The sequence below is a fragment of the Jaculus jaculus genome, chromosome 17, assembly GCF_020740685.1.
Source record: "Jaculus jaculus isolate mJacJac1 chromosome 17, mJacJac1.mat.Y.cur, whole genome shotgun sequence".
NCBI lineage: Eukaryota > Metazoa > Chordata > Mammalia > Rodentia > Dipodidae > Jaculus > Jaculus jaculus.
The window spans coordinates 25,086,344-25,108,754 of NC_059118.1; the positions used below are offsets into that span (position 1 = coordinate 25,086,344).

Here is a 22,411-nt window from a genome sequence, read left to right on the forward strand (position 1 = left end):
TGATATGGTCTGTCTGCTATGCCAGGCTAGCTCTTCCTGAGAAAGATAAATTTCCTGTAGATACTTTATTTAAATTTAATTAATTTAATTTATTTATGTGTGTGTGTGTGAGAGAGAGAGGTGTATGTGGGAGGGAGACAGAGAATGGGTGCACCAGGGCCTCTAGCCTCTGCAAACGAACTCCAGACACCGGTGCCCCCTTGTGCATCTGACTTACACGGGTATTGTGGAATTGAACATGGGTCCTTAGGCTTCGCAGGCAAGTTCCTTAATCACTAAGTCATCTCTCCAGCTCCAACCCTTGGGTATTTTAAAGAAGAAGCAGGGGTTGGGCTAGCCTGGTGTGGTGGCGCACGCCTTTAATCCCAGAATTTGGGAGGCAGAAGTAGGATGATCAACTTGAGTTTGAGGCCACCCTTGAGACTACAGAGTGAATTCCAGGCCAGCCTGGACTACCATGAGACCCTTCCTTGAAAAACAAAAACAAAAGAAAACAAAACAAAAATATCAACAACAAAAAAGATGGAGAAAACTGAGGAAGACAAACTGATGTTGACTTCTGTCTCCCACATCACAGGGAACACACATGTTCAAGAATACCTGCACACCCATGTACCCACACACATGAAAACACACACACTCCACACACATACACACAAAGAAGCAGAGGAATAAGGAGGAGAAATAGCTGCTGCCTGATGAGAAGATGAAACACTGCTCTTGGCTGTGCACAGAGAATATTTCACTCCTCTTTTCCTTTTCCTCAGAAAAATGATCTGTGGACTGGAGAGATGGCCAGGTTTGATTCTCTAGTACCCACCTAAGCCAGATGTACAAGGTGGTGCCTGCATCTGGAGTTTGCAGTGACTGGAGGTCCTGGCATACCCATTCTCTCTCTCTCTCTAGCCAATAAATAAATAAATAAAAATGTTTTGTTTTTAAAAAAAGAAAGATGGGGCCGGGTGTGGTGACACATGCCTTTAATCCCAGCACTGAGGAGGCAGAGGTAGGAGGATTGCCCTGAGTTTGAGGTCACCCTGAGACTACATAGTGAATTCCGAGTCAGCCTGGGCTAGAGTGAGACCCTGTCTCGGAAAACCAAAAAAAAAAAAAATCTCTCATGTTAGCAGCATGGACCATGTGAAAGTCTTGGAGAGAGAAAACACACACACACACACACACACACGTACACACACACCCCTCAAGAAGCCTTTTAAAGTGTTTTTGTCTTGTTTCTCAAGGTGAGGAAGGAGTGTAAGACCAGAACTCACGGAAACAAGGGTTCCAAATGGAAGAGTAGTTATAAAGCGATGGGCAATTGTGGTTTTCCAGGAAGTGCCTAAATGACAGGGCAAGTGTCATTTCTACGCTCCTTTTGCCAAGGGAGGGAAAACAAAACACAGGCATATGACACCTAGGCAGGCTGGGCTTCCCTTCCAAGGCTGAGGCAGCTTTGTCTGGGGTCTCCTCCTTCCTGGGGCCCCAGGCCCCTGTCACTTGGGTGAAGGGTGGCAGCAGCCACTCCATCTGCCTTCTCTGACCCAGGTGGTGCGGCTCTGCAGTCCCCTCCCTGCCTTCCCCGGGGCTCCAGAGAGATGGCATGGCGAGAGTCAACATGGATGAGGTCATGGAGAACAGGAGGCCACGAACAGCAGAACCTCCCTCCACTCTGCTCGGTACAAAGGCGACCTTTCATTCCCTTGGAAAAACCCACCCCAGCGCCCCGTGAAGCCGTGGTCGCCCCAGCACTCCTGTCTGCTCAGCTCTTGCCTGCCAGGCCAGCGCTGGCTGATAGAAAGGCCCCCCTTCCCAAGCCCCGCTGACCTCAGGCTGGCAGAGCCGAGAGCTGGGAGCTTGTGCGAGGGGCTCCTTCAGGGAGAGCGCGTGGAATTTTCCTCTGACTGCGACTGGAGCAGCTGTTTCTCTCAGTTGTTTTGAATGTGGGGACTTTTTGGACTCAGCCTAAAATCTAACCATTGAACTTTAGGAAACTTAAAAAAATAAAGGAGTAAGAACACAGATGTCCTTATCCTAGCCCTGAGCCTCACCCCTGGGTAGGGTGAAAACCAAGAGACTCCTTTTTTATATTGACTGACAGTTTTAAAAAACAGTTTATCATGTCAAGAAGGTGGCATGAGTGTCCCCATGCAAACCTCCAGCCATCTGTTGCGCCCTTTTCTCCTATGGGTGTTCTGTTGGTCCCTCCTTCTTTCTACTTCTCCTATTTAGACCTGGAGAGAAGGCTCAGCAGTTAAAGGTGCTTGCTTGCAAAGCCTGATGCTCTAGGTTTGATTCCCCAGTACCCACGTAAAGCCAGGTGTACAAAGTGGAGTTCATTGGCAAGGCACAAGGTCCTGGCATGCCTGTTCTCTACCCCTTCTCTCTGCATGCAAACAAACAAATAAATATAAAAATTTTCAGTAAATATTTATTTTTTAACAAAAGTATTTTTATTTGCAAGGAAGCAGAGGAGAGAGGGAGAGAGAGAGAGAGAGAATGAATGGGGGCAACCAGGCCTCTTGGCACTTCAAATGAACTTCAGGCACATGTGCCACTTTGGGCATGTGGCTTTACGGGAGTACTGAGGAATCGAACCCAGGCTGTCTGTCTTTGTAAGAAAGCGCCTTTAACTATTGAGCCATCTCTTCAGCCCCAAACATTTATTCTTTTAATAAAATTAAAACGTTATTAAAAATGTATATGATCCCCTCCACCACTCTCCTTTCTTCACTTCCCCATCTCCTTCCACTGAACACCCACTTTTTTCTTACTATTCACTTTTCTGTATTGATGTCTTCCCCTCCCCTTCCATCATCCACTGCAATCTGCTGGGGGACTCAATATCATGCAGGTCTGTTTTTAAATACTTATTTATTTATTTATTTTAAATTATTTATCTATTTATTTGAGAGCAACAGACACAGAGAGAAAGACAGACAGAGGGAGAGAGAGAGAATGGGCGTGCCAGGGCCTCCAGCCTCTGCAAACGAACTCCAGATGCATGCGCCCCCTTGTGCATCTGGCTAACGTGGGACCTGGGGAACCGAGCCTCGAACCGGGGTCCTTAGGCTTCACAGGCAAGCGCTTAACCGCTAAGCCATCTCTCCAGCCCTTTAAATACTTTTTTATTGACAATTTCTGTAATTATAGACAATGAACTATGATAATTCCCTCCTCTCTCCCACTTTCCCCTTCACAAATGCACACACCACCATATCCCCTCCCCCCTCAGTCAGTCTCTCTTTTATTTTGATGTCATGATCTTTTCCTCCTATTATGCTGGTCTTGTGTAGGTAGTGTCAGGCACTATGAGGTCGTGGATATCCAGGCCATCTTGTGTCTGGAAGAGTGCATTGTAAACAGTCCTGCCCTTCCTTTGGCTCTTACATTCTTTCTGCCACTTCGTCTGCAATGGACTCTGAGCCTTTGAAGGTGTGATAGAGATGGTTCAGTGCTGAGCACTCCTGTCACTTCTTCTCAGCACTATGGTGACTTTTGAGTCATCCCAGTGGTCACCACCATCTGAAAGGAGAAGCTTCTCTAACCAAAAGTGAGAATAGCACTAATACATGGGCATGGACATTAAAGAATAGTGCTTATAGGGCAGTTTGGTGGACATGAGATGCATTTAGCCAAACAACAGCAGCCGTTACACCCCTCGGGCTCATGGCCTCTCCTGCTCTTAAGTTTTTTTTTTTTTTTTCAAGGTAGGGTCTCACTGTAGCTCAAGCTGACCCGGAATTCACTATGTCGCCTCAGGGTGGCCTCAAACTCTCAGAGATCCTCCTACCACTGCCTCCCATGTGCTGGGATTTAAGGCATGTGCCACAACTCCCGGCTGTTTGCCATAGGCTTTTCACTAGGTTTTCAGTACTAGGCATGTATTCCCTCCCGTGGAGCGGGCCTCCAGTCCAATTAGTGAGCAACTGGTTTCCCCCATAACAGACATGCCACTATTGCACTCATTGGCTCATGTGGCCTGGCTGGCCAGACTTAAGGTTTGCAATGCCCACTGTTGTTTATCACTGCTGATGACTTCTCTGTCCCATAGGGTTGCATATAGCATAGCTTTCTCCAGCTTTCTGTCAGCTGGTCTATAGGGAGGAGGTTTTCAGCTTAGCTCCAGCAGGATTTCTTGCAGCCCAAACATGTGGAGTCTCCAGCAATAGGGTCTTACCATCTATTCCTGGTGGGAAACCAAGAACTTTGGCAATGGCCTGTAATGTTTTTGGGGCATCAAGGACCTCACTGGCCAACAACTCACTGGAAAGTATCCCATCCCTGGCATTGACATTTTTCTAGTAACAATCTATGGCTTCTGGGTGCACCATTATCCAAAGAAGTAGGTTTCCATAAGGCTTATTCATAACATCTTAAATTTTGGTTTTACAAGGTAGGGTCTTGCTGTAGCCAAGGCTGACCTGGAATTTACTATGTAGTTTGAGCATGGCCTTGAACTCACGGCGATCCTCCCGAGTGCTGGGATTAAAGGCACGCGCCACCACGCCTGGCTCAGGCAGGTCTTGAGCAGGTAAAGACAGCCACTGTGTGGTCATGAATACCGTGACCACTTAATGTCTGGGAGACACTATTCCATGCTCTCCTGCCCATCCTTTGGCTTTTACCACCGGCTCTCCTACAAGTCCTGGAGCCATCAAAGGGTGTGCTAGAGACGTGCCATTAATTTCTGAACATTCAGCTGTCACTTCTCAGCACTTTGATGAGTTTTGAGCCTCCAAGTCACTTTCTCAGAGGACGGTAACACACATACACATTTTCTCCATACAAACGTTTAACGAAATGGGACTAGGAAGATGGTTCAGTGTTTAAACATGCTTCCTTGCAATCCTGCCAACCTGAGTTCAATCTGCTTTGGGGCCCACATAAAACTGAATGGAACGTGGCATATGCATCGGAACCCCAAAGCACCTATGACTGAACAAGCCACGGGAATCCTGCAGCTCATAGGCAGAGAGAGGAGAAATACCCTGGGGTCATTCTCTGACCTCCACATGGTGGAGGCAAGTGCATACCCATACACACACACATATATGTGTATATATATATATATATATATATATATATATATATATATATATGTATACACATACATACTCAACACACACACATATACATACACACATATATATACATACACACACAAAACAAGATGTTTAATGAAATGAAACAGATTTATTAGCTGCCTTTGTACAATGGCTTTCTCCGTGATGTTTTCATACATGCATCTTACTTGCTTTGATATTTACTTCACATCAGCCTTCTTGTCTTGTCTCTTCCCCCCTTTTCTCATCCCTAAATGACCTCTTACCGACCCTACCCCAGTTCTGCAGATGACAGAAACCACGTGACACTTGTCTTTTTCAACCTCGCTTACTTTACTTAAGACAAATCTCCGGTTTCAACCATTTTTCCTGCAAAATAAATATTTTTATTCTTTATGGCTGAATGATATCCTTATATGTGTGTATTATGTTGTCTTTATTTATCTGTGAATTCGCGCCCAAGCTGAGTCCATTAATTGGCTGTGGCTACTGCCACAGTAATCATGGCTGTGTAAATGTCTCTAAGCTGCCTTTGATTGTTTGGGGGTATATTCCCAGGTGTGGCATAGTTGGATTTTATGATAGTTCTATTTTTAGTTTTAAAAAATTTTAATATGATTTATTTTAGAAAGAGAAAGAGAAAGAGGGAGGGAGGGAGGGAGGGAGAGAGAGAGAGAGAGAGAGAAAATGAGTGTGCCAGGGCCTTTAGCTGCTAAAAACGAACTCTAGATGCATGCACCACCTTGTGCAACTGACTTAGGTGGGTCCTATGGGGAATAATCGAACCTGGGTCCTTTGGCTTCGCAGGCAAATGCCTTAACCACTAAGCTATCTCTCCGGCCTTATTTTTAGTGTTTTTAAAATTAATTATTTATTTGTTTGAGAGAGAGAGAGAGAAAGAATGAGACAGAGAGAGAGGATAGACATGTTAGGGCTTGTAGTCACTGCAAACAAACTCCAGGTGCATCTCACCTATGTGGGTGTTGGGGAATTGAACCTAGATCCTTAGGATTTGCAGGCAAGTGCCTTAACCGCAAAGCTATCTCTCCAGCCATTTTTTTTTTTTTTTTTTTTTTTTTTTTTTTTACTTTCTTTGGTTTTTCAGTTTAGCCCAAGCTGACCTGGAATTCACTATGGAGTCTCACGGTGGCCTTGAACTACTGGCGATCCTCCTCCTTCCTACCTCCCAAGAGCTGGGATTACAGGCATGTGCTACCATGCCTGGCTTAAAAAAAAAAAAATATGAGACAGAGAGAGAGGGAGGCAGATAAAAAAGAGAGAATAGGCACCACTAGCCACTGCAATTGAACTCCAGATGCCTACACCACCTGTGCATTTAGCTTACATGGGTTCTGGGGGATCAAACCTGGGTCCTTTTGCTTTGTAGGCAAGCACCTTAGCGGCTAAGCCATCTCTCCAGCCCTGTTTTTGTGAGATAGGGTCTTGCTGTAGCCCAGGCTGACCTGGAATTCATTATTGTAGTCTCAGGCTGGTCTCAAACTCACAATGATCCTCCTACTTCTGCCTCCCAAGCACTGGGATGAGGACCGTGCGCCACCACAACCAGCTCATTATTTTTAGATTTATAAGGAACCTCTATGTTGATTTCCATAGTGCCCAGACTAATATGTACCCCCTGCCCCTGCCTTGCCAACCAACAGTGTATAGGAGTTTCTTTTCCCCGGCATTCTTGCCAGCACTTTCCCCCTTCCTTTTTTTTTTTTATTTATTTGAGAGCGACAGACACAGAGAGAAAGACAGATAGAGGGAGAGAGAGAGAATGGGCGTGTCAGGGCTTCCAGCCTCTGCAAACGAACTCCAGATGCGTGCGCCCCCTTGTGCATCTGGCTAACGTGGGACCTGGGGAACCGAGCCTCGAACTGGGGTCCTTAGGCTTCACAGGCAAGCGCTTAACCGCTACGCCATCTCTCCAGCGCCCCCCTTCCTGATAGCCAAGTTGAGTTGGAATCTCAATGCAGTTTTTTTTTTTTTTGGTTTTTCGAGGTAGGGTCTCACTCTAGCCTCAGCTGACCTGGAATTCACTATGGAGTCTCAGGGTGGCATTGAACTTACAGTGATCTTCCTACCTCTGCCTCCTGAGTGCTGGGATTAAAGGCATGCCCCCATCATGCCCAGCTTCAATGCAGTTTTGATTCATGGTTCCCTGATGGTTAAAGATGAACATTTTTTCCATGCCCTTATTGGCCATTTGTACTGCTTTTGAAAAGGGTTCAGTTCATTTGCCCACTGACGGGTTGGATTGCTGGCTCTCTGGGTGTTCATGTGACTGATGTCTTTGTGTATTCTGGGCATGAATCCCCTGTAGGATCCAAAACTGGTGGAGGTTCTCTCCTATCTTGTAGACTGTCTTTACTCTGTTGAGCACCTCCTTAGTTTTGTAGAATCTCTCATTTTTAAATAATTTTATTTATTTATTTATTTGAGAGAGAGAGAGAGAGAAAGTCAGAGACAGAGAGAATGGGCACTCCAGACGCATGTGCCACCCTGTGCATTTGGCTAACATGGGTCCTGGGGAATCAAACCTGGGTCCTTTGGCTTATTAGGCAAGCGCTTTAACCGCTAAGCCAACCCTCCAGCCCCAGAACCTTTTATTTTTATTTTTTTACTTATTTGCAAGAAGAGAGGAGAGGGATGAATGGGAGTGCCGGGGCCTCCAGCTACTGCAAATGAACTCCAGGTAGATGTAAGAGTCACTCTGTACATACGGAGTTATGTGGATCCTGGGGAATCAAACCAGGGTTGTGAAGGCAAGCACATTACCCCTGAGCCATCTTTCTGAGGATTACCTGCCACTGTCTTCCGTGTGCTGGGGCAACAAACTCTACTGAGTGGAAGGAATATAATGGGTCCTGCTTTTGTTTGTTTGTTTTTTTTAGTTTTTTGAGGTAGGGTCTCACTGTTGCCCAGGCTGACTTGGAATTCATTATGTATTCCCAGGGTGGCCTCGAACTCACAGTGATCCTCTTACCTCTGCCTCCAGAGTGCTGCTTTTTTTTTTAAATTACAAGATAGAGCCAGGGAGAGAGAGAGAGAATTGGTGCATCAAGGCCTCTAGCCACTGCTATCGAACTCCAGATGTGTGTACCACCTTATTGGCGTGTGTGACCTTGTGCATGTGGCTTACATGGGTTCTGGGAAGTTGAACCTGAGTCCTTAGGCTTCATAGGCAAGCACCTTAACTGCTAAGCCATCTTTCCAGCCCTGGTCCTGCATTTTACCACCCATTACTAGAGTTTCCCAAGGCCCATTCCCCATATGCAATCATGTGTGCCTGCTTGCTCTCCTTACCATCTTTAGCTGGACGCTGGAGCCGTCAATCTTCAAGAGAATTTGAGATCTACTCTGTCCTGAGTTCATGACTTGACTGCTTCTACATAATTCCCTGAGGGTTACACTGAGCATGAGGCAGATGCTGGCTGGGAAAACGTGGCAGTATTTGTTACGAGTTCCAGGGGAAAGGAAAATGGACAAACTTACATGACAAATGCTTTATCCACTGAGCCATCTCTCTTGTTCTTAAAAAAAAAAATCGGGCTGGAGAGATGGCTTAGTGGTTAAGTGCTTGCCTGTGAAGCCTAAGGACCCCAGTTCGAGGCTCGGTTCCCCAGGTCCCATGTTAGCCAGATGCACAAGGGGGCGCACGCGTCTGGAGTTCGTTTGCAGAGGCTGGAAGCCCTGGCGCGCCCATTCTCTCTCTCTCCTTCTATCTGTCTTTCTCTCTGTCTGTCACTCTCAAATAAAAAAAAAAATTTAAAAAAAAAATCCTAGGCCAGGCATGGTGGCACACACCTTCAATCCCAGCACTTGGGAGGCAGAGGTAGGAGGATTGCCACGAGTTCAAGGCCACCCTGAGATTCCATAGTGAATTCCAGGTCAGCCTGGGCTAGAGCCGCATTCATGCATATTCAGTTGGTTTGATGGACAGCAAATGGATGGCAATAATGCTACACTTATCACTTTCTGGGCCCATTCCTGATAGTGTTAATCAGGACGCCAGCCTCGGGAGTCACTGCCCAGCCACCTTAGGAGAGGCTTCCTAAAGGCAGAAGATGCTGTGCTGTGTGTGTGTGTTCTGAGGCTGGCCGGTGCTGGCTCTCGTTCCTCTGCATGTGCTGGCACCTGTCCAGCTGGGCATACTGAGCCTTCTGTGTCTCAGGAATAACATGGTCCAGCGTGGAGCTGAGACCTGGCATGCTCTTTAGGGTGCGCTTGGGAAAACAGAAGCCATACCAGGTATTTCAACAGAGAGGAACCAATGTAGGGAATTGCTGATGCAGCTGTCAGAGGGCACACCTACTGGTGAAGGCATGTGAAGGAATGTCAGCGGCCATGTCGAGAGGTCAAAACGTTCCTAAGCAGTGGCATGCTGGCAGCAGCTGGGTTGGCGTGGTCCACATCTATAGATTTGCCTGGCGAGAGGACAGAGACAGCCCTAAACTTGCTATATAGCCTGAGGAAAACTTTGAGCTTTTAATCCTCCTGCCTCCACCTCTCAAGTCCTAGGATTACTGGTATGTGCCAATACACCTGGTTTATGTTGTGTTAGAGGTCAAACCCAGGTTTTCATGGGTGCTAGGTGTGGTGGTTTGAATGTGGAATGTTGCCCTAGGCTTAAGTGTTTGTGGTTAAGCCTCATATTTAGTCCCCAGCTGGTGAAACTTTTGGAAGGTGGAGTTTTGCTGGAGGAGGTGTGTCACTGGGGTGGGCCTTGGGATTTTATAACCTAGCCCCACTTGCCAGTGCTGACTGGCTCACTCTTATTGCTTCTTCCCAGCTGGTAATGTGACAATGTGAGTTAGATTCCTGCTTGTGCCATCCTTTCCCCACCATAAAGAAATTTCCCCTTGGAACTATAAGCTAAAATCAACCCGTTCCTTCCATATGCTGCCTCTGGTTGGGTGTTTTGTCCCAGCAATGAGAAGGTAACTGTTACAATGGGCAAAAACTCTCCAAACTGGGCTATATCTTCAGATCCCTAAATGGATTAAAAGAGGAAGAGGACAAGGAAGAGGGAGAGAGAGAGAGATAGATAAAGAGAGTGAGAATGGGCACACCAGGGCCTCCAGCCACTGCAAATGAACTCCAGACACAAGCACTACTTTGTAATCTGGGTTACATGGGTTCTGGGGAATTAAACCTGAGTCCTAAGGCTTCACAGGCAGCACTTTAATCGCTAAGTCATCTCTCCAACCTGGTTTTTTAAAATTAAAACTATATATAAATTTTATGGGCTAGAGAGATGGCTTAGAGGTTAAGGCTTGCAAAGCCAAAGACCCAGGTTCGATTCCCCAGTACCCATGTAAGCCAGATGCACAGGGTGGCACATGTTTCTAGAGTTTGTTTGCAGTGGCTGAAGGCCCTGACATGCCCATTCTCTCTCTCTATGTCCCTCTGTCTCTTTCTCTCAAATAAGTAAAGTAAATAAAAAATATTTCATTTATTTATTTGAGAGAGAGAAAGAGGCAGACAGACAGTGAGAGAAAGAATGGTGAACCTTGTGCATCTGGCTGTACATGGCTACTGGAGAATTGAACCCAGGGCATTAGGCTTTGCAGGCAATTATCTCCTTAGCCACTCAGCCATCTCTCCAGTCCCATAAATGTATTTAGACAGTCTATCATTCTCCTGATAGTAAGCACCATGAGCATCAGGTTTATATGAGCTTCTCTGGTCGTTAGTCTCCAGGGGATGATGAGCAGTGGGCCTATGTGGATGCTAAGTACGTAGTGGATCTGAGGAGCCTTGAGCTCAGCAGATCTCTAATCTTATAAGGCCCTTGCTAGCCAGCCTTCTGTATTGGAGCTAGGGCTAGCTTTAATAATAGAATTGATTCCCCAGCAATTTCAGTGGCTAGAACTCTGAGGTCAAGGGATCCTGAGGCTATTTCTTCTGAGGCCTCTGTCCTTGGTGTGTAGACGGCCCACTTCTTCCTGTCTTCACTGTCTTCCCTCTTCTGTGTCTGTGTCCTCAGTTCTCATCAGTATACCAAACAGAACTTGAACTTACCCACATGACTTCATTTTACCTCTTCGAACACCCTGCCTTGATCATCTGCATTAGCGTGACTGACTCCAGGAGTGTTCCTTAAAGTGAAGTCATCAATTTTACTTAGCCAATCTCCTATTAATGAGAATTTTGGAAGTTTTTCAATGTTTATTTTAATAAACAGTATCACAATAAACAAAACAGACATTTTTTTTTCCCCCTAGATGTAGTCATACTCTGAGGTTTTGGAGTTTAGGAATTTTGGGAGAACTCAGTTAGCCTATAGTAGTTGTTTAGATTTTTCTCCAGAGGGAGCCATTATTACTACTATTTTGGTCAGAAAACCTTCCCTGTGCCTCCTGAAAGACTATCTCTAGCTTCCAAATCTGCTTGCTATGTAAACTTTGAAAAGACAGTCCTTACCAAAAGCTGTCACAGCATGGAGCACTGTCCCCCAGGACATAAGTGTAAGGTGTAGCTGTGACCTCAAGGGCTGCAGCACCTAAACAAGCCAGGTTCATCAGAACCCAGATTAGGATGGCTCTAGTAGTTTATCAAGAAAATGGGGGCAGGGCTGGAGAGATGGCTTAGCCGTTAAGGCGCTTGCCTGCGAAGTCTAAGAACCCATGTGTGACTCTCCAGATCCCATGTTAGCCAGATGCACAAAGGTGAAGCAAGCACAAGGTCGCACATGCACACAAGGTGGTGAAAGTGTCTGGAGTTTGATTTCAGTGGCTGAGGCCCTGGCACGCCAATTCTCTCTCTCTCTCTCTTCCTCTGTCTCTTTTGCTCTCACTGTCTCTAAAATATAATAATAATAATTGATAAATTTCAAAAATGAGGACTTTTGGTTAAGATAGTGGCATAGGAACCACGCCAAAGCAGCCGAGGGGAGAACCCCCCCCCCAAAAAAAAAACCCAGCAAAATAAATTCTTATACTAAAAAGTGAGGTGTATAAGAAATTATCAATGGCAGCAAAGAAGTAGGAGAGATCCAGAGCATCCAGAGCCCATATAGGCTGGCAGAAGCGGCTCCAACAGCCGTGGCACCAGGTCTGTGGGGGCAGCAGATCCGTGGGGCCACAGCTGCAGGGCTTGGCTTGAGCCCCAGGAAAAGCCAGGTGAGGGGATTTTCCACTCACACCAGAGCTCCTTGCAAACTCAAGAAACGTGAAGGGAGGACCTCAGCGACCCGATCACAAGGCAGAGGATCATGTGGACCAGAAGGAGAACTAGAACCACACTATCCACAACCTCCCCTTCCCCACATCCAGTGCAAGCGCCAGCAAGCACCAGAGACCTGGGGAAGGGAGATCACAGCACCTAGCATCGGCGACCAGAGCAGCAATCCAGTGACCCAGCCAGCCTACTTGAACCCACCGTGCACCAAAGAGGGACCCAAGCAGGCTCACAGCATAACTGAGACCAAAATCAGCCCCAAAAGTAACTGGGATTATACCAGTCAGTACCCACCAAATAAGCCTGGTATATAGTCTTACATCAGAAGTGCTAATTACAACTTCCATATCAAGAAAAATTATATGTTAAATCTGATATATGGTTGGATTTGCCATCCTTAAATAAGCTATATTTTGGGTTTATTGTTTGTTGTTTACTGATTTATGGTGGCTTTGTTCCTCTTCTGTTGTTCATTGGGGAAGGGTCTCACTTGGTCAAAAGCTGACTTGGAACTCTCAACAGACCAGAAATCTTAACCTCCTTGTTGACAGGATTAAGGGTGTGGGGGATAACACACCCTAAGGGACAGTGATATTGTTAGAGGATCTGGTTGTCATATCTACTCTTGCATAAATATGCTGTGCTGTTTTTCATTGAAAGTGCACATTGTTTAGTTAAATTTTAGAATCTTCCTGTATTTTGTTCCACTCAGCCTACTTGAATACCTTCAAAGCAGGCAAACCAAACATCAAGGGTCACTTTTGTAGAAACTTTGAGAGTCTTAAGAGCCACACCTAGTACCTTAAGCTCCTACCCTGAAGATATATAACATCAGATTGATTGACAAATCTAAAAGTACTGCAGCTAACTAGAAAATCCAAGCATTAAATTAATCCAAGATGCAAACATATGTACATTATAACACAAGAAACCCCCAAAATCAAGACAATGTAAATCCACCAAAAAGCATTAATACATCAGAAATGACCTCCAGTGAGAATGAGTTAGAGGGAATGCCTGAGAAAGATTTCAAAAAAAAAAAAAAATTCTAAATATGCTCAAAGAAGTCAAAGAGGAAATCAAAGGAATAAAAGAGGAAAGCAAAGGAATCAAAGAAGACACAGGAAACCAACTTAATGAAATAAAGAGGTCAATACAAGACATAAATAAGGAAACAGAAATTATAAAGAAAAACCAGTCAGAATTACTAGCAATGAAGAACAGTCAATGAAATAAAAAAAAAAAAACAAAACCCTGTAGAAAATCTTACCAGTAGAATGAATGAAGGAGAGAACAAAATATCTAAACTAGAAGACCAGGGGGCAGATCTAATACAGTTCAACAAAGAGAAAGACAAACTAATAGGAAAGTATGAATGGAAATTTCAAGATCTTTGGGACACTATGAAAAGATCAAACATAAGAATTCAGGGTATAGTAGAAGGAGAAGAATTTCACTCCAAAGTATAGTAGGCATTTTAAACAAAATCATAGAAGAAAACTTTCCCCAAATTGGGAAAGAGATGCCAATGCTGATACAGGAATCCTTTAGAACACCAACAAGACAAAACCTAGAAAGAACCTCTCCTTACCATATTATAATTAAACTACCAAACATATAAGCCAAAGAAAATATATTGAAAGCAGTTAGAGAGGAAAATCAAGTTACATACAAAGGCAAGCACATCAGGATCACAGCAGATAACTCAACACAAACCACCAAAGCCAGAAGGGCTTGGAATGCTGTATTCCAAGTTCTGAAAGATAACAAGTGTCAACCAAGGTTACTTTATCCTGCAAAGCTACCCATTCAAATAAATAGAGAAATAAGGACATTCCACAACAAAAGCAGGCTAAAGGAATATTTGAAGACAAAATGAGCTCTACAGAAAATACTTGAAAGGATCCTTCAAGCTGAAGAGAAAGAAAAGCACACATACAAGGAACCTGAAAAAACAAACCATACTCAAATACTAGTTAATACAAGAGAGCAAAGGTAAAACCAGAAGAACTACAAAACAATAAAAAATGGCAAAAATAAACACACACCTTTCAATAATATCTCTTAATATCAACGACCTCAATGCCCCAACCAAAAGACCCAGGTTTACAGACTGGGTTACACAGCAGGATCCTTCAATTTGTTGCCTATAAGAAACTCACCTTTCTATAAAGGATGGACACGATCTTAGGGTGAAAAGTTGGAAAATGGTGTTTCAAGTAAATGGGCCTAGAAAACAAGCAGGGTTGCTATCCTAATATCTGACAAGGTAGACTTCAGTCCAACATTAGTTAGGAAAGATAAGTAAGGATTAAAGGCACACTCCAACAGGAGGACATTACAGTCCTAAACATATACGCACCTAACATGGGGGCTCCCAACTTCATCAAACAAACACTATTAGAACTAAGGTCACAGATAACACTAAGCACAGTGGTAGTGAGTGACCTCAACACCCCACTCTCATCAGTTGATAGGTCATCCTGGCAAAAAATAAACAGAGGGTTTCTGGGTTAAATGAGGTTATAGAACAAATAGACCTAACAAATATATACATGACATTTCATCCAAATGCTGCAGAATACACATTCTTTTCAGTAGCACATGGAACATTCTCTAAAATAGACCATATATTAGGATACAAAGCAAATCTTAACAAATACAGGAAAATTGAAATAATTCCTTGCATTCTATCTGACCACAATGGAATCAAACTACAAATCAATAGCAAGAAAAGCTATGGATCATACACAAAATCATGGAAACTAAATAATACACTACTAAATGATGAATGGGTCAATGAAGAAATCAAGAATGAAATCAAAAAATTCATAGGGTCAAATGATAATGAGAACACAATATACCAAAACCTTTGGGACACAATGAAGGCAGTCCTAAGAGGGAAATTTATAGCTTTAAGTGCCTATATTAAGAAAGTAGAGGGCTGGAGAGATGGCTTATCATTTAAGCAGTTGCCTATGAAGCCTCAGGACCCCCGTTCGAGGCTCAATTCTTCAGTACCCACGTTAGCCAGGTGCACAAGGGGGTGCACGCATCTAGAGTTCGTTTACAGTGGCTGGAGGCCCTGGCAGGCCCATCGTCTGTCTCTCTCTCTCTGCCTCTTTCTCTCTGTCTGTCGCTCTCAAATAAATAAATAAAAATAAAACAAAAAAATTTAAAAAAAGAGACAGTAGAAAGGTCTCAAGTAAATGACCTAATGCTTCACCTTAAAGCCTTGGAAAAAGAAGAACAAGGCAAAGGAAAAAGAAGGAATTCTACCAAACTCCTTCTATGAGGCCAGCATCACCCTGATACCAAAACCAGGCAAAGATAGAAAAAAAAAAGAAAATTACAGACCAGTCTCCCTCATGAACATAGATGCAAAAATTCTCAACAAAATATTGGCAAACAGAATACAAGAATATATCAGAAAGATCATTCATCCCGACCAAGTAGGCTTTATCCCAGTGATGCAGGGACGGTTCAACATACATAAACTGATAAATGTAATAATTATATAAATGGACTGAAGGACAAAAATCACATGATCATCTCATTAGATGCAGAGAAAGCATTTGACAAAATCCAACATCCTTTCATGATGAAAGGATGATAAAAGTCCTACAGAGACTGGGAACAGAAGGAACATATCTCAATATAATAAAGGCTATTTATGACAAGCCAAAAGCCAACATATTACTAAATGGGGAAAACTGGAAGTTTTTCCACTAAAATAAGGAACAAGACAAGGGCGTCCACCATCCCCACTTTTATCTAATATAGTATTGGAAGTCTTAGCCATAGCAATAAGGCAAGAGACACACATAAAAGGGGTACAAATTGGAAAGGAAGGGATCAAGTTATCATTATTTGCAGATGAGATGATTCTATACATACAGGACCCTAAAGATTCTGCCAGCAAACTGTTAGAGCTGATAAACCGTTAAAGCCATGTAGCAGGATACAAAATAAACACACAGAAATCAGTAGCCTTCCTATATGCTAACAACAAACACTCAGAGGATGAAACCAGATAATCACTCCCATTCACAATTGCATAAAAAAAAAAATAAAGTACCTTGGAATAAAGCTAATGGTGAAGTGAAGGATCTCTACAATGAACACTTTAAAACACTCAAGTGAAAAATTGCAGAAGATACTAGGAAATGGAAAGACATCCCTTGTTCCTGGATTGGAAGAACCAATATTGTGAAAATGGCAATATTACCAAAAGCAATGTACACATTTAATGCAATCCCCATCAAAATTCCAATGGCATTCTTTGTGGAAATAGAAAAAACAACCCAAAAATTCGTCTGGAGCCACAAAAAATCTTGAATATCTAAAACAATACTAAGCGAAAGAAATAAATCTGGTGGTATCACCATACCTTATTTTAACCTATACTATAGAGCCATAGTAACAAAAACAGCATGGTACTGGCACAAAAGTAGACATGTAGATCAATGGAACAGAATAGAGGACCCAGGTGTAAGTCTGGGTATCTATACCTGATATTCGACAAAAATGCCAAAAATATTCATTGGAGAAAAGACAACCTCTTCAGCAAATGGTGTTGGGAAAACTGGATATGTATCTGTAGAAGGATGAAAATAAATTCTCTCTCTCTCCATGCACAAGAATTAAGTCCAAATGGACTAAAGACCTTAACATCAGACCTGGAACTCTGAAACTGCTAGAGGAAAAAGTAGGGGAAATCCTTCAATATATTGTTCTTGGCAAAGACTTCCTGAATATAACCCCATTGCTCAGGCAATAAAACCACAGATTAACCAATGGGATCTCATGGAATTACAGATTTGGTACAGCAAAGAACACTGTTAATAAAGCATAGAGGCAACCTACAGAATGGGAGAAAATCTTTGCCAGCTAGCTATACATCTGATAGAGGATTAATATCTAGGATATACAAAGTATTAAAAAAATTAAATAATAAGAAATCAAGCAAACCAATTAAAAATGGGCTATGGAACTAAATAGAGAGTTCTCAAAAGAAGAAATATGAAGGTATGAATTTTGCAGGAAAATGGATGGATCTGGAAAGGATTATACTAAGTAAGGAAACCCAGGTCCAGAAAGCCAAACATTACATGTTCTCTCTCATATGTGGATCCTAAGTAGAGATGATTAGACTTCTGTGTAAGTAAGAAGAAAACTCAGTAGCAAAGGCCAGTAAGCTAGAAAAGAGATATAAAGGGAAGAGAAAGGAAGGGAGGGGGGTACCTAATAGGATGGTACTGTATACATGTAAGTGGAAGAATAGATTAATGAGGGTGAAAAGGCCTAAGTGAGGTCAGGGGAAGAGAATGCGTAAAGGAAAGGTGGAGAGAGAGCTAATCAAAATCTAAGAGGATATAAATAAATCATATGTAAACCTACTTTTTTGGACAATGGAACACTCAGGAGCCATAGATTGTTACTAGAAAATTTTCAGTGCCAGGGATGGGATACTTTCCAGTGATACTTTGTTGGCCAGGGTGGTCTCTGATGCCCCCAAAACATTATAGGACATTGCTGAGGTCCTTGATTTCCCACCAGGAATAGATGACCCTATTGCTGAAGACTCCACATACTTGCAAGGCCACTGAGAAATTCTGCTGGAAGTGAGATGATAACCTACTCCATGTAGACTAGCTGACAGAAAGCTGGAAGAAGCCATTCTGTATGCATTTCAATGGAGGAGAGAGAAATCACCAGTGAAGATACTCAACAGTGGATACTGCAAGCCTTATACTTGGCCAGCCAGGCCAAATGAGCCAATGGGTACAATAGTGGTACATCTGTCATGGGAAGGAACACATCCCTGATACTGAAACTCTACAACATGGGTAGTCATGAGCCCTAGGGGTATAACGTCTGCTGGTGTCTGGCTAAGTGTGTATACTATGCTCATCAACCTGCCCAGTAAACACTTCTCTTAATGTTCATACCCATATATTAATGCTACTTTTACTTTTGGATAGAGAATCTTTTCTTTTCAGATGGCAGTGACCTTGGGATGACTCAGAAGGCATCACAGGGCTGAGGAGAAGTGACAGAGCTTAGCACTGAACTATTGCTACCACATCTTCCAAGGCTTAGAGTCCATTGCGGAAGAGGTTGCATGAAGAATGTAAGGGCCAAAGAATGGGTAGGACTCCTTACAGTGTGCTCCTCCTGACACCAAATGGCCTGGATATCCATGACCTCACAGTGCCTGACACTACCTACACAAGACCATCATAATAGGAGGGAAAAATCATGACATCAAAATCAAAGAGAGACTGATTGAGAGGGGGAGGGGATATGACAGAGAATGGAGTTTCAAAGGGGAAAGTGGCCAGGGGGGAGGGCATTACCATGGGATATTGTTTCCAATCATGGAAGTTGTTAATAAAAAAATAAGAAGAAGAAGAAAAAAAAGGAAATAGGAGGTGGAGCCCAGTGCTGCTGCATGAGTGAAAGGCTGTTTGTAAGACAGGAAGCAAAGAGGAAGAAATCCTGCCACCATGTAGCTCCTCCTAGCTGTGGAACTCAGCAGGGACCAAGCTCGTGAAGGAAGAGTTTTCAGAGTCTTACTCCCAGCATCACAGAGGGGAGTATAGAAAGGGTGGCTAAGAGACAGACCTAATGACCAACACTCTACAGAAGACTGCTACACACCCTTCTGTAAATACTTCAAGTTCCATGCATTGATTACAACTTTGTGTTTCCATATAACAAGATGCAGCTATACTTTATGACAAGGGAGATCCTCTCATTGCCATCAAAATGAAGAAACAAAACTTCCTCCCACTATTTTATCCATGTTTGGAAAATAGTCATCATATTTACCCCTGGGTGATAATAATTATTTCTTCAATTCACTCCTAGTCCCATGAAATTATCTGGTAACCTCAAACAACCAATAGGCAAGTACCAACAGCAACTGCTACAGAAAAGAAAATAGCAAGAAGAGTGAACACACATACCCCTACCTTCTGTGATCCCCACTTTCTGTAGCTGGTCATGAGGCTGGAGACAACATGTATTGCTTCTTTCTTCCCAGGAAGCTCCAGGGATGCAGCTTTTGTGAGTCATCATCTCTGCTGGGGTACAGTGGCCTTTGAGCCACCCATTCTCCTGTAAGTAACCCTTCACCCATGCTCTTGTAAGTAGCACCATTAAACTTACTGGCTCACTAAGCTACACTTGGGAGGAGTTGTTTCTTTCCTTTCTGTGCTCTGTCATTGTGCTGTATCTGGAGTGAGCAGATGTTTTTCTTTGTGGCTCCCCAGGAGAAGTCATGTAACATGCACCATAATTTGTCACTGAGCAAAGCTGGGTGTTGGCACCTAGGAATGGGGAGTCAGAGGTCTTGTTTACAGGGAGACATCCACATTAGGATTATCAGCACTGCTTTGAAGTTTGTCTTGCTCATCCATTCACTGTCAGTGGATATAGGCCTCAGTTTCCCTCATTATAAAATGAGAGGCCAGCCTGCTTCAGCACTGCCTCAGATGTTTTCTGGCTACAGCAGTCAGTCCCGCAAGGTTCTCTGGGACGATAGCACTTTTATTAATGAGACCCAAGCTAAAGATGTCCCTGAGAGTGTCTTGGGAAGCCTGTAGGCTATGTGCGTCCACCCAAACAAGGCTGACCACCCACCCTGGCTGAACCACATAGCCCTTTCCCTCAGGCAGGTTTCTGGACATTCAGCTGTGCAATTCTAGTGGCCTTCCCAAGCAGAGATGAGAAAAACAGGATGGGGTAGAAGGAATTCCATCCTAGACTGTGAACAATGCAGCACTCTCTCAGACCCGATAGAGACCAGTGGTCGCTTCCCTGCTGTCCATACTGAGCTATGGCAGCTGCCACAGTCAGAACTTGAAAACTGCTGGCTAGTGGGCAGAGCCATCCGGATATAGCCAAAGCTTGGCCACCCTCAGAGGTGAGCAAACCGGGGTTCCATTCCCATGGTGCCTCATCCCGTCTTTCCCACCTCCGCTCAGGTTTTCCAAAGATGCCCGAGGCAGTGAGACTGGGGAGGCTCAGGCTGGCCTGCAGGGGCAAGTCCACTTGTCTGACTCCCAAAAACGGTAAAGAGGAGGCATTTAGAGTAGACAGATTAGTTCTTCTGAAGCGCCTTCTCCAGGCTAAGAAAGAGAAGTTGGGGGCTGGAGAGATGGGTTGGTGGTTAAGGTGCTTGCTTCCAATGCCTGGTGGCTTTGGTTCGATTTCCCAGTAACCATGTAAAACCAGATGTCCAAAGTGGCACATATATCTATCTGGAGTTCATTTGCAGCAGCAAGAGGCCCTGGCAAGGCCATCCTCCCTCTCTCTCTCTCTCCCCCTCTCTTTCTCTCTGTGCTTGTAAATAAATAAATTAAAGTTTTTTTTTTTATTTAAAAAAAGAGAGCAGTTGGACTCAGTGGGCAAAATGCTTGCTGCTTAAGCATGAAAACGTGAGTTCAGAGTTCCAGCACTCTGTCTCATAAAGGCTGGGCTCCACAATGCCTGTAACTCCAGGGTTAGGAAGAGAGATATAGAAAGATCCCTAGGGCTTTCTCGCTAGCTGGGTTCAGGGAGATTCTGTCACTTGTTCCAAAAAATAAAGTGGAAGGCCAAATGTACTAACTGGTGCAATGGTGGCGTGTGTCTTATGGGGAAACCAATTGCTCTGTGATTGGATTTGAGGCCTACTCTACAGGAGGGAATTCCTGCTTGGTACTGAAAACCTCATCAAAAATCCTTGGCTGGGGAGGTCATAAGCCCTAGGGAGAAAACTACTACTGTTGTCTGGCCAAGTGGATATACTACACCCACCTGATTGCCCTCTAAACACATTTATGCCCATAAACTAATGCTACTGTCACTTTTGGTTAGAGAAGCTTCTTTATTCAGATGGCAGTGACCACTGGGGTGACTCAAACTTCACCGTAGTGCTGACAGGAAGTGACAGTGGAATGTTCAGTACTGAATGAGACATCTATATCACACCCTGGAAAGCTCAGGGACCATTGCAGAAGAGGTAGTGGGAAGAACGTAAAAGCCAAAGGAAAGGGAGTACTGCTTACAAGGCTGTCTTCCAGATCCAAGGTGTCCTGAATAGTCATAACCTCAGCCAGGTGTGGTGGCGCACCCCTTTAATCCCAACACTGAGGAGGCAGAGGGAGGAAGATCACTGTGAGTTTGAGGCCACCCTGAGACTACATAGTGAATTCCAGATTAGCCTGGGCTAGAACAAGACCCTACCTTGAAAAACAAACAAACAACAAAAAAATAAAACAACAATATATACATATATATATGTATTCATAACCTCACAGTGGCTGACACTACCTACACAAGATTTGCATAATAGGAGGGGGAAAATGGTGTCAAAAGAACAGACAGACCGAAAAGAGACCAGTTAGAAAGGAGAGATTCAGTGGAGGGAGGGGGGATTCGGGAGGTAGAAAAAAGGAGTGGTAGAAGGCAATTGTGCTCATAGTATATTCTCTATATTTGTGGAAGTTGTCAGTAAAAAGTTAAAAAGAAAATAAGTGAAGACTATACTTTCAGGGATCATTTCTATAGCTTGTTACTAGAGAAGTTTCTCTGACTGTGCAGAGCACCGGAAACCTCGAGGAGGAGGCACAGCTCTCTCCTGAGCGTGAAGCCGGCCCTTGGTGTTGCTTCGCTGCAACGGGCATTTGCCATTGATGATCGTTCCTTCTCCTCTTGGGGAACTGGAGGGAGAGGACGCAGTCTGCGTGGCTTAAAGAAAAATAAGTGGAGCCGGGCGTGGTGGCGCACGCCTTTAATCCCAGCACTCGGGAAGCAGAGGTAGGAGGATTACCATGAGTTCAAGGCCACCCTGAGATGACAGAGTTAATTCCAGGTCAGCCTGGACCAGAGTGAGACCCTACCTCGAAAAACCAAAAAAAATAAATAAATAAAAAATAAGTGGAGAGTGACTGAAGGGCAGGCGAGGTGACGCGCGCCTTTAATCCCAGTACTTGGGAAGCAGAGGTAGGAAGATCTGTGTGAGTTCGAGGCCACCCTGAGACTACAGACAACATAGTGAATTCCAGGTCATTCTCGGTGAGAGCGAGACCCTGCCTTGAAAAACAAAAAAGAAAGAAAGAAAAACAGACTGACTGAGAAGGTACCTGAAAGTGATCAATTAGTTCTCCATGGTG

The 22,411-nt window shown here is 44.0% G+C and overlaps 1 non-coding gene across 1 annotated transcript; it reads left to right on the plus strand.

Annotated features, from left to right (window-relative positions):
* The first annotated feature begins 21,775 nt into the window (after positions 1-21,775).
* LOC123455714 lies at positions 21,776-21,987 on the plus strand. Its single transcript, XR_006634089.1, has one exon. It is a non-coding gene; the product is annotated as a small nucleolar RNA U3 (small nucleolar RNA).
* Positions 21,988-22,411: the final 424 nt, after the last annotated feature.